We start from the raw sequence: 12,447 nt of genomic DNA, 5'->3' as shown, positions 1-12,447 counted from the left end.
AAACTATATTATTAATAAATTAATAAGCTATAGATAATTCAGGTTGGCAACAGGATACAATACCTTAATTTAGACAGCTTCTCAAGTGAGGTCACAGACCCTTTGATTTTCAGTCTTAATGCTTAGGTCTGTGTTACAACATTCCCTCTGTCCTGCTGTTATGATGTCTTCTCTCAGTCTTCCAGAAAGCTTGGGTGAAGGCCTCTGGTCTGGTTGCATTGGGCAGAACTCAGCTCTGTCTCCTGTCAGTCTCTGGTTCTCTGAGACTGTTGTTGTTCTTGTGTACATCCAAGACTGACCCATGCAGAAATATCTGGCCCCAAAGGACACATGCTGCTTCTATTTCCTTATTGGTGTTGAGATCATTTCTGCTACTGAATTTGCTTAATGGCCTGCACAAGAATCATATTGATTACATCTGTACAAGAATCACTGGAGAAACTCAATATCAGCAGTCTAAATCAGGCCAGGTGTTGACTGTGGAACAGACTATTAAGTACTCATGTGCAAATTCAAATTAAAGTAGAAACAAACAAAAACAAGTCCACAAGAACCAAAATACAAACAAGTCTATTCAATTTGAGTTAAAAACCATCTTAAAATAGGTTTGAAACCTTGAACACTAATGACTAACGACCAGGTGAGCTGTGGGATGATAGAAAAACAACCTTCTTTAAGAGAACGAAAGATCATTACGAAGACAGAAGAGACAAAAAATATCAAAATTAATATCAGAACAGACTCTGAAAATTACACTAGAACCCTGAGAAGCCAAAACAAAGGGAAGAGATGCTGAGGTAAAAGAAATGAAGAGAAGATTTAAAAGGCAGCTCAAGAATTCAAAACAAAGTATTATTATGGAAGATGCAAAGAGCTAGAGTTGGGGAAGAAATAACTCAGCTTTTCTCAAACTTAACAGAAAAATCTTGAATGATCCAGAAAGAATTAAAAAAGAGTTGGTCAATACCAAAAGATCAGGAATTACCATACTATCAAAAGTCAATGGTTATGAGGAAAGAAGTTCAAGATGCATTGAACTTATTATTAAAATGTAAGACTTCAGATATCAATGGGATATCAGTTTATGTATTTCAAATAACAAATGCAGTCCTGGACATACTCATCAGATTTTACCAGAAAATTTGGAAGACAGCTCCCTGGCCAATTGACATGAAGAGATCCGCATTTATTCTCATTCCCAAACAAGATGATAAAACAGAAGATGGAAATTATTGAATGATAATATTAATATCACATGTAAGCAAAATATTACTGTAGATTGTCCAAAAATGACTAGAAAAACACATTTACAGAGAACTATTAGATGTTCAAGTTGGGTTTAAAGGAAGTCGTGGCACCAGGGATATCAGATGTCTGATGGATCCTGGTTGAAAACAGAGAATACCAGAAGAATGGGGGTTTTGTGTGTGTGTTTTATTGATTTTGCAGTAACATTTGACTGTGTGAATTATAACAAACTGTGGTTAACACTGAGAAGAATGAGAATTCTAGAACACTCAATTGTGCTCTAATGAAATCTATACCTAAACCAAGAAGCTATTGTATGAACAAAGCAAGGGAACACAGCATGGTTTAAAATCAGGGTTGTAAACTTTCTACATTCTACAAGTATGTTAGGGTTGTATATTTTCTCTACTCCTTTTCAATCTATATGCTCAACAAATCATTCAAGAAGCAGGACTTTATGAAGAATTAGTCATCAGGATTGAAGGAAGATCCATCAACAATTTTTGTTATGTAGATGACACACATGGCTTGCTGAAAGTGAGGAGGACTTGAAACACTTTTTGCAGAAGATCAAAGACAATATAAATTACATTTCCATATCAAGATGACATAGACCCTCACAACTGAGCAAATAGGAGCATCATGATAGATGGAGAAAAGATTGAAGTTGTCAATGATTTCATCATGCTTGGATCAGCAATCAATACCATTTATATCAGCAGTCAGTAAATCAAAAGATATATTGCACTGGGAAAAAAATCTGCTATCAAAGAACTCTCCAAAGTACTAAAAAATATTAATGATGTTAACTTAAAGACTAAGGTGTGCCTGATTCAAGCCATGATCTTTTCAATCACTTGCTTTCCATTTGAGAGCTGGACAGTGATTAAGAATTACAGAAGAAAGATTGATGTCCTTGGGTTGTAGTGTTGGAGAAAAATGCTGAATGTCTCACACAGACTGCCAAAAGAACAAACATTTTTTTTTTTACTTTATTATTTTTGTGTGAGTGTACCGTCAAATCAGATCTGACTGGTACCGGAGGAGATTGTCCCTCCTTCCCCGGCAAAGCATCTGGTGGATTAGAACCATACGCCTCTGGGATTGTAGTTGCAGCTCCTTGCTACTAGGCCACCAGAGCTCCCCTCAAAAGAACAAACATTTAGGTCTTGGAAAAAATGCAGCCAGAGTTCTCATAGGAAAGAGGGCAAAGCTTCATCACACATACTTTGGGTGTGGTGCTAAAAAAGGCTGATCTTTGGAAAGTCACATCATACGTGGAAAGGTAGAGGTGAGTGAAAGAAGCATTGTCATAGTGGCTGAAGCAATGAAGTTAAGTACATCAGAGATGATAAGAATTGCATAGGATCACACAGGGTTCAGACATGCTGTTCATAGGTTGCTGTGAGTCATACTCGACTGGAAAGCACTTAACAATAACAATACAGAGATTAGAGAACTTCCTTGTGTATTAATAGACCCTATTTGCATGTTCTCACCGTCCATTGGACAAAGTCAAATTCAATGGCTTGAAAAGTAATTTTGAACAACAAACCTTTGACAAAAAAAACACTAAGCCACCACCTGAGGAGTTCGCCAAGGTCATGGTAGAAAGAGTCTTAGGGTCAAAGAGCTTCACACTAAGGCTTGCTCTCAGCTCCCCAGGTTATTAACTGAGAAACATCTGAGGGTGCTGAACACTTGCTTTTTATTCTCTACTTTCCATGATGTTAAGATCAGAGTCGACATGTACCTCATCAGAAACATTGAAGTTGAGCATTTATGTCTGCTTGTGTTGATTAGACAAGGGGTGGATATATATATTTTAAAAATCTTTTAATTTAAAAGATGCTAATTTAACATTTTTGTAAGTGAAAACAAAGGAAGGAAATTAAAATACCACTTCCCAAATGAAACTCAAACAGGTGAGTACCTTTTGAAAGCCTGGGATGATGTCATCACCAAATTCATGTTATTTGCCTTGTTCTTCGCCTGCAGCTGACATTTGGACCAGAGGCAGCTTTTTACAGTGGGTTTTAGCTACCTCTGAAGTCTTATCACCAAGAGCTATGGGGATACTTCCAGGTATTTAATATATGAAGAGTTCAAATGGGCATGGTTGAAGACCTGAGAGGAATGTTTCAGTGTCCGATGCGTTGCCGTACATCACACAAGCCGGGCTTTCTGCAAGTCTTCCTCACACTCCTATGAAATCCACTCAGATCTACACTCAGTAAGACCCAACACATCCCACCCAGTGCATGTGTAGTTGGTTTTATCATTCAGTCATCTTCTTTATTAGAAATAACTTATTCTGGAAAAGGAGATCACTGTGTTTTCCTCAAGACAATCCATTTCCCAATTAATTACAGACTTTTTAAACAGAAGAGTCCCTATTTTGCTTACTGCTTTGTAAAGTAGGAGAACTATTTTTTCAATGGAAACTATGACAAGAACAAGGCATTACAATTAGCAAAGCCCTCTCTTCTGATAAAAATTCACAGCCTTTTAAGAAGACGCCATAGAGAAGTTCAGCCTGTGGCCTGGGGTGACAGAATCTTGTCACAGACTGCTTTCCTCATTAGTATCAAATGGTTTGGGTGAGCTTCTCACCTTTGTGTAACTCCACGTTCTCACCTATCAAATGAAATTAGCAATAAAAATTCTATCTGCTGTTTATTGTTTGCAAAAACATGAGATAATTTAATTCATATGTATTTGTTTGGTGCCATAGCAGTCACAGTGAAAGTGCTTAAAATATGTGAGCTATAAGCATCAAAGGTGTTCTTGTGGTAGCAGTTAAGATTCTTGCCTGCTAACCTCAAAGTCAGTGGTTCAAAACCATAAGCTACTCCGTGGGAGAATGATAAGGCAGTCTGCTCTGGAAAAAAATTAGCCACAGAAAACGAAGGCAGCTGCCCTGGTGGCCTCGTGGTAACAAGTTGTGCTGCAATCCCTAAGGCATGTGGTTTGAATCCACCAGCTGTTCTGCTGGAGAAAGAGGGGCGGTCTCCTCTTGCGTGTTAACTGCCTCGGAAGACCTGCTGGAGGGTCAGCTGTGAGTCGGTTCTGATGCAACAGTACACAATAACGCTGTTATATAGGGTCGTTATGGGTCATAATCTTCTGGGAAGCAGTGAGTTTTGGTTCATCTATAAGCAAGGAATCTTAGGATCTAACAGTCAAATGCTTGACTATGTTGGCAAAGGTTGGAAGTTCAAACACAAGCAACTAGCTTCATGGGAGAAAGATTTACTCTTGTGAAGATTGAAACACAAAAGCCAAATTCACTGCCATAGTTTGTTTCAGATCATGGCAACCCTCCATCGAGTTTCTCAAGCTGCAAGACTATGGGAAAAGGCTCTCCACATCTTTCTTGCAGTCAGGCTGGTGGATTTGACCCTCCAGCCTTCCAGTTAGAAGACTTTAACCACTACACTTCCCAGGCTCTTTCCTGTACAGGCTGTTGTTAGACACTGTAGAGTTGATTGGGACTCAGGACAACCCTGTGAACAACAGGTCTGAACCTCGCCCTCTCCTGCACCATTCCCATGATCTAGACTAAGCAATTTACGTAAGATTTTGTCACCAGAGTTCCTTTTCAAATATCAGAGTTAGAGTTCATAAATACATTTCTGAAGGACGTAACTCAATCCTTAACGTTCTCTACGTCATACAAGATCTAGTAGCAGATATGCTAAGCTGAACTCTATACAGAGAGTGCAAGTGAGAATGATGTCGGTTCATATTTCAACTCGGTCATATTATAATTTTGAGATCTTTAAGGAGTTGTATAATAACAGTAATTCACATTACAGCCCTTTCTAATCTGGGAACTTTTAGGGCATAGTATAAATTCGCTTGTTTAGTATTTGCAGTCATTCTATGACCTATGTATCATTTTTATTGGAATTTGAAAGATGAGCTAACCAAATCACAGAAAAGTTAAGATCTCGCCTAAAATAATACGGATAATAAGTTTGGAAACAGCTTTTAATTCTTGCTACCTGTTTTCAGAACATATAATCTTAATTACCAAGTTATACTGCCTTTCTCTCTAGTTTATCTACTTTAAGGCTTTGTTTTCTCATTTTAAAACAAGAGATAATTGCCCATATAAAATAATATTGTTGCATGGATTACATTAAAAAGGCCACAAATAGAAAAGTAGCCTTTAGCATGCTGAGGAAATAAGTATATGCTCACAATAAATTTTTGTTGTATGCAAATTAATTCTCGACAATATGAACTATTTCCTTTCTAATATAAAAGGGGGAAAGAACTAGAGAAATTTTAAGTGATTGGATATAATGCTTCCACAGTGGTTTTATATTCTTTTATATCGTTTTCTTAAACAATCATTATTCTGGGCTGTAACTGTAGTCACAGAATGCTTTTATTGACTGTTGATGTGCTGTCCTTTCATACATGGTGACCTCATGCACGAGAGGAAGACACACGGTCTGCTCTGAGCTTTCTGCATCATCAGTCAGGGTTGCTGTGATGCACTGTGTTTTGGAAGCTGTTCATCAAGCTAATAAGCACAGAGACATGAACACTCTCTTTGGTAACTGACTGTTGGTATTGTTGTGTATCACCAAGCTGGTTTCAACTCATAGTGAACCCATATGGAAGGGTAGAATTGTCCCAAAGGTTTCCCTGTACCTTAATACAATTTCGTGCTGCCAGGGACCTCATCAGAGTACTGAAGAACAATGACGTAAGTCTAGAGGCTAAGTTGCACCTGATCCAGGGCATGGTCTTTGCAACTACTTGCTATGCCTCAGAGAGCTGGACAATGAATAAAGATCACAAAAGAAGAACTGATGCCTTTTGGTTGTGGTGCTGGAGAAGAGTATTGAACATGCCATGGACTGCCAAGAAAACAAAGAGGTTTCTCCTCGAGAGGGAGAAACCAAGTTGTTCCTTGGAGGCAAGGATTTTGCCTTACTAGGATTCTTACTGGGGTGAAATGATATCTCATTGTTGTTTTGATTTGCATCTCTCTTAGAGCTAGCTATTTTGTACATTTCTTCATGTGTTTGTTCACCATCTGAATGTCTTCTCTGGTGACGTATCTGTTCATATCCTATGCCCATTTTGCAATTGGGTTGTTTATCTTTTTCTTGTTGTGGCTGATTTTGAGGTTTTATCTTACATACTTTTGGCATGTTTTCAGAAGGGATCAGTCCTTGGAGAAGGGCATTATGTTTGGAAGGATGGACAGACAGTGCAGGAGAGGAAAACTGATGGTGAGATGGATTGACACAGTAACTAGGGTAATGGGGGTAGGAGATACTGAGACTGGCTCAGGACAGGGCAGGGTTCAGAGCTACTGTGCATAAGGTCATTAAGAGTCATCACTGAATCAACAATGCATAACAACAACAGTATAATTTATTCAAGCGGTAAATTACTACACAGAGAAAATAATTAAGGAATTGGATTATTACAAGAAGAAAGTGTGGAATCAGGACTAGGAGTAACCTCATCAACAGCCTGTGTTCTGCAGATAACACAATCTTGCTTATAGAAAACAAAGAATACTTGAAGCATTTATTTATGAAGCTCAAAGATTATATTCTTTAGTTGAGGTTACATTCAGCATCAAGAAAACAAAATCTTCTCCACTCGACCATTCAGCAATATCATGAGAAGTGGAGAGGATATAGACTTTGTCAAGGATTGAATTTTACATGGATTCACAATAAACCAGCCATGGAAACAGCAATCGAGAAAACAAAGGATCAATTGAATTGGGATGATTTTGTTGTCAAGGACCTTTTTAAAGTTCTAAAGTTCATGGCTATCACTTTAAAGATATAGATAGCGGTACTCGATCCAAGTCATGATATTTTTAATTGCTTTATATGTGTGAAAAAAGGACAAGAAGTAGGAAGACTAAAGAACTGATGCCTATGAACTGTGGTTTGGGTGAAGAGTGTTGAATATACAATGCACTGCCGAAAGAAGGAGCACATTTCTCTTGGAAGAAGTGAAGGCTTTCAGTGAGTCCCTGGAACAACTAGATGACTATTCTCATATAGAAGTACTTTTTTCTTCTAGTATGTCTTAAATGGTTCACTATTTTCAGGAGGTCTAACATATTATATGCCAGTAATACTAGATGCTGTCCAGTCAATGTCACAGTAGAAGTGTGTTCCAAAGGATGTCCAATGGCCATTTAAAAAAATAAAAAGTCACCAGTATGCCTCTGTTGTTGGACTGAAACAGTTAAGCTTAGAATTAGCAACCAAGTGTGTTAACAATTGACATTACCTAGCAAGTCCATAAATAGTGGGTGTTGCAGAATTGGCAAACATGATTTTGGAATTTAAATTTTAAAATTTAAGAAAGTAGCTCTTCTAGGGTGGAAGGAAGGAACTACTTCTGGAGTATTACTATTGTTGCACAATGTGGAGTTGGAACTTACCCACAGCTAGCTCTTCAGAAGGTTATTCTCCTGTCTTAGCCTCTTGAAGCAACTGGTGGATTCAAATTGTGGACTTTTGGATTGGTAGCTCAGTTCCTTACCACCGAGCCACAAGAGCTAATTCTACTCTGTAGTGTTTGCATTTGTGTGCCATTGAGTCAGAACCAACTCATCGTCGAGACTGCCCATCCTTCTGCTGAGATGTTGGTAGATTTGAAGCTTAGACCTATGAGATTGCAGAGCAGCTGCTTACCACTAAACCACTGGAGCTCCCTGAGGGCACCAGGGCGCTGTTGTATCCTTATATTGAAGCTTGTCACATAGGTGCAGTCCATTTGTGATAATGCTTTCAACTCAACACTTAAATGTTCTCTTTCTATGCTATTGTTACTGTTATTGTTGTTAGGTGTCATCAAGTTAGCTTCAACTCGTGGTGATCCTTGATGCAAGAGAAGGAAACCCTGCTCAGTCTTGTGCCATCTTCCCCTCCCCTCTACTGTGCTCAGACCCACTGTTGCAGTTGATATGCCATTTCTTCAGATTGAGGATCTGCCTCTTGTCGTTGACCTCCTGCTTTATTCCAAGCATGATATCCTTTTCAAAGGACTGGCCCCTTTTAGATAACATGCACAAAACGTGTGAGACAAAATCTCACCAACTTTGCTTCTATTGTCCCTTCACCCTTCCAAGCATGATGTGCTTCAACAATCACTGTTTTCTCCCAGCCATGTGCCCAAATTATGTGAGATGGAGCTACAAATCCTAGTTCCAAGGAGAAACTTGGTTTCATCCTCTCCAAGACAACGTATTTGTTTTCTTGGCAGTCCACAGTATATTCAAGACTCTTCTCCAGCAACACAATTTGAAGGCATCACTTCTTTTTCTGTCATCCTTAGTCACTGTCCAACTCTCTGACACATAGCAAGTAATTGTGAAGACCATGGCTTGGATTAGGTACACTTTAGTCTCTAGACTGACATTGTTGTTTTTCAGTACTCTAAAGAGGTTCCTGAAAGCAGATTTTCCCCAATGCAATTTGTCTTTTGATTTCCTGGCTGCTGGTGTTAAGAGCTGATAGTGGAGCTGAGCAAGCTGTAATTGTTAACATCCTTAATCTCTTCTCCAGCTCTCATGATGCTGCCAGTTGGCCCAGTGCTAAGAATCTTTTTTATCTTCTTGATAATAAGTTTCAATCCATATTGAAGACTACCGCCCTTGACCTTCTGCAGCAAGCGCTTCAACTCTTCAGTTTCATCAAGCAAGGTTCTATCATCTGCATGATGTAAGTTTTTGATGAGTCTTCTTCCAAACCTGATGCCACATTCCTCCTCATAAAGCTTCAAAGTGATCTGTTCTATATAGAGATTGAAAAGGTATGGAGACAGGATGCTTCCCTGAGACACTCCTTTCCTGATTTTGAACCATGAAGTGTTTCCCTCCTCTGGTCTGAGAACTGTTTCCTGGTCCAAGTATAGCTTTTATGTAAGTTAGAGCACCCTAAAAATATCGATCACTAGGTAGAACAGAGCTTAGGCTCTTGTGCATAGGGTCACTATGAGTCACAAGCAACTCGACGACACATAACAGTAACAACAACCATAAAATATGTAATTACTTAAAATAATTAAGAATATTCAAAGTTTAATTCATAAACGTATTCTATTCAGATCTATTTATAATAGTGAAATTATCTAAGATATAAAGAAGCAATTAGTAAAATGAATGATTGTCCACAGAAAATAATATTTCTGTCATTATAATATTAACTAAATACTATTAATTATCTGGGATATGCTTTTAGAAAAAGTGTTTATAAAAACAAAATGAGATAAGAATCCTAGACACAAAAGTGTGCGTCCGTTATTCTTTCAACCATCCTCACAGGTATCCCGTGTTTTCTTCACATTTTATTTGTTAAGTGAAAAATGTAAAATAAATATTAAAATATTATAACTCGATGGCACATTACAACAAAAGCCATGTTAACTATTAAATGGAGCTCCTGTGGCTTATGAACTTACAAATATTATTTTACTTTCCTTTTATAATAGTGTAATTTACTAAATTGAAAATATATTTCTTATAATTACAAAAACATTAAAACCTAAAATCAGACAAATTCAAAGCACAGTGGAGCATTCACTTTCCAGGGCAAGAATGATTAGAGGAATTCTCTGCAGGTTCAACAGTTCAAGCTTCCTCCTGGGTCTGGAGCTGGTGTCTGCGTGCCAGAGGACACATCCACTTCCTTGGACTCTCTGCAGGGAAGCTGATGGGCAGCCAGCATTTCTGGGCTCCATGCTATCCACGGACTTTGAATCAGTAGCAGGTTGACAGACAAAGAGTGTTTACATGCTCCCTGTGAGCAAAGATTAGGACTGAGCCCTTCCACCATCTTCCTTCTAGCATTGTGTCTCCTTCCCTGGGACACCTGTATATTATAGACAGGTATCTGTATCATGTTTCCCTCTTCCTCCAGCCCTTTTTCTCTTCCTTTCCTCCTCTCAAACTTCACCAAACCATGTGGCGCAAAGGATTAGGATGCTCAGCTGCTGAGTAAGAGACAGAAGGAGAGATTCTACTCCACTCACCAATGCCTCTGAAGATAATGTCTGGTGTCGAGTTTGGGAAATGATTCATTGAAAACCCTACAGGGCACAGTTCTACTAGGGCACTTGTGGGTTTGCCACAAGTTGGTATCAATTTGATTCACACACACACACACACACACAGCCACCAAGTAAATCACGACTCCTGGAAATCCTGCAGCAGACTTCCAAGGCTGTACGTCTTAGTGGGAGGACACTGCCCCTCTTTCTGCCATAGAGCAGCTGGCGGACTAGAACAGCTTACCTTTATGTTAGCAGCCATCACACACAAACTATGCCTCTAGTACAGTGGATTTGGAGGAGGCATCAGTATAATGTGATCAGCAAGCAAGGAGCAGATTCATTCCCCCTATTTCTTGTACTTTTTTTTGTTTTCTACTTGAATATGCTCAAAGGAGCCTTGGGACACAACGTTAAACATGGGAGCTGAAAACCAAAAGGTGAGCAGTTAGAAGTCATCAGCCACTCACCAGAAGAAATGATAGTCTTCTCCCATGAAGATTACACATAAAGAAACACTATGGGACAATGAGAAAATTCTCTGAGGTCACCTGGACAGATTTCATGGTCACAACACCACCAAGATGCTCTTGCTCAAGGCAGTGTATCCCAGTGTCCATGAGAGGACAAGAGTAGCAGAGAGAAACAAAAGGCTGAAAAACCGGTGTAGTCATAACCAGAGTCGGAATGTTGCCCTTGAATCACAGCAGAAACCTTAGGAAAAAAGAAGGTGCTTCTTGGGGTAGAAACCCTGGCGGTAGTCGCTGCTGTGCAATTCCAGGATCAGATGAGTCACAGACGTGACATTTGAGCTAGATCTTGAGAGATATTATTCACTGTGTACAATAACAAGGTGGAAAATCACCGAATGGCACAGAGCGAAGTAATCTCAAAATTTCAAAGGAGAAACAAGCAAATCCTCTATAATGTCAGAAGTTCTTATAGATGAAATATTGACAGTGTTCATTTTTTTTTTCTCTCTCTGACTCTGTTGTTGATATTCCAGGTCAGGGAAAGAAAAAATAAATCCACCCTGCTTTGAAAATGTAAATAGAAACAAAGGTGAATCAGGGTGAAAATGGTCATGGTGCTTTTGAAAGAGAAAACCAATAAAACCGCATTTCTGCTTTTTATATTGATTCCTAGCTCCTTGTCTCACAGAGATGACATTTTACAATACATCTGCTTTATGGAAATTGTGAGACATTTTTAAAGCCCTGGGTTTACCTGAAGCTTCTTTTTATTCAATTTCCAGAGATGAAGGTGGCAGAAGATTGAAGATATTTTAAATCTAATATTTTCGTATATAAAAAGCTACAGTTTCCTGTTTAAGCATAGAATCTTATTTAGATTTAAGAGTATAAATTTTGAGTTCTACTTAAAAGAAACAGAAGCACATCAAACTTTACTGAGTACTGCTTTGTGTCAGCTCTTTTTCTTTCTTCATCTAATTTAGCTCTTCTCCAAATTCTTGAAAACAGATCCTTATTCCAACTTCATAGATTTTTTTTAAAAAAATTAGAGATGAATGGTTTACAACAGAGATAAAAGGCATTAAAATATTCTCTTATTCTCCTAAAATCAATAGACTCTACAAGATAAACCAGAAGAAAAAGTATTCCTCACAAAAATACATGAAGACAGTTAGGGGTTGAATTTATTCTCCGAATACAAGATGTTGTAAATCCTAAATTCTGTGCCCATGGTTATAATCTTATACATAGAATCAGCTGTCTTTTTTTATGGTAATGAGGCAATACAAGTGTATTCCACTGACTACAGTACATATTAATAATATTAATAATTATTTGCATAGATCTTTTGAGGAAATTAATGCATGGTTGGTCTAGACTTATATGCCATTTTTTACAGATTTATCTGCTTTTCTCTGCCATCATTTCCCCATATATTCCATTGCTTCTTAACCTTCAATGGTATCTGACTTGGCACTTTTTGCTTAAAATGCAGTGATTAACTTCTGATAATTATGAAAATGTTTTACTTATTAAAATGCTGCTAAAATATGCAGATGGGATCATATGTTGAGAAAAAGGGAAAAAGATTAATACCTAATTAATAATTACATTTAATGAGGGAGTTCGATAAGCCATTTTTTAACAACAACAACAAAAAAAAAAAGCCCCAAGCAGAGCTCAC

Source organism: Elephantulus edwardii, unplaced genomic scaffold (genome assembly GCF_000299155.1).
Source record: "Elephantulus edwardii isolate Elephantulus edwardi_28Jun2011 unplaced genomic scaffold, EleEdw1.0 scaffold00003, whole genome shotgun sequence".
NCBI classification, from domain to species: domain Eukaryota; kingdom Metazoa; phylum Chordata; class Mammalia; order Macroscelidea; family Macroscelididae; genus Elephantulus; species Elephantulus edwardii.
This window is presented reverse-complemented; position numbering follows the sequence as displayed.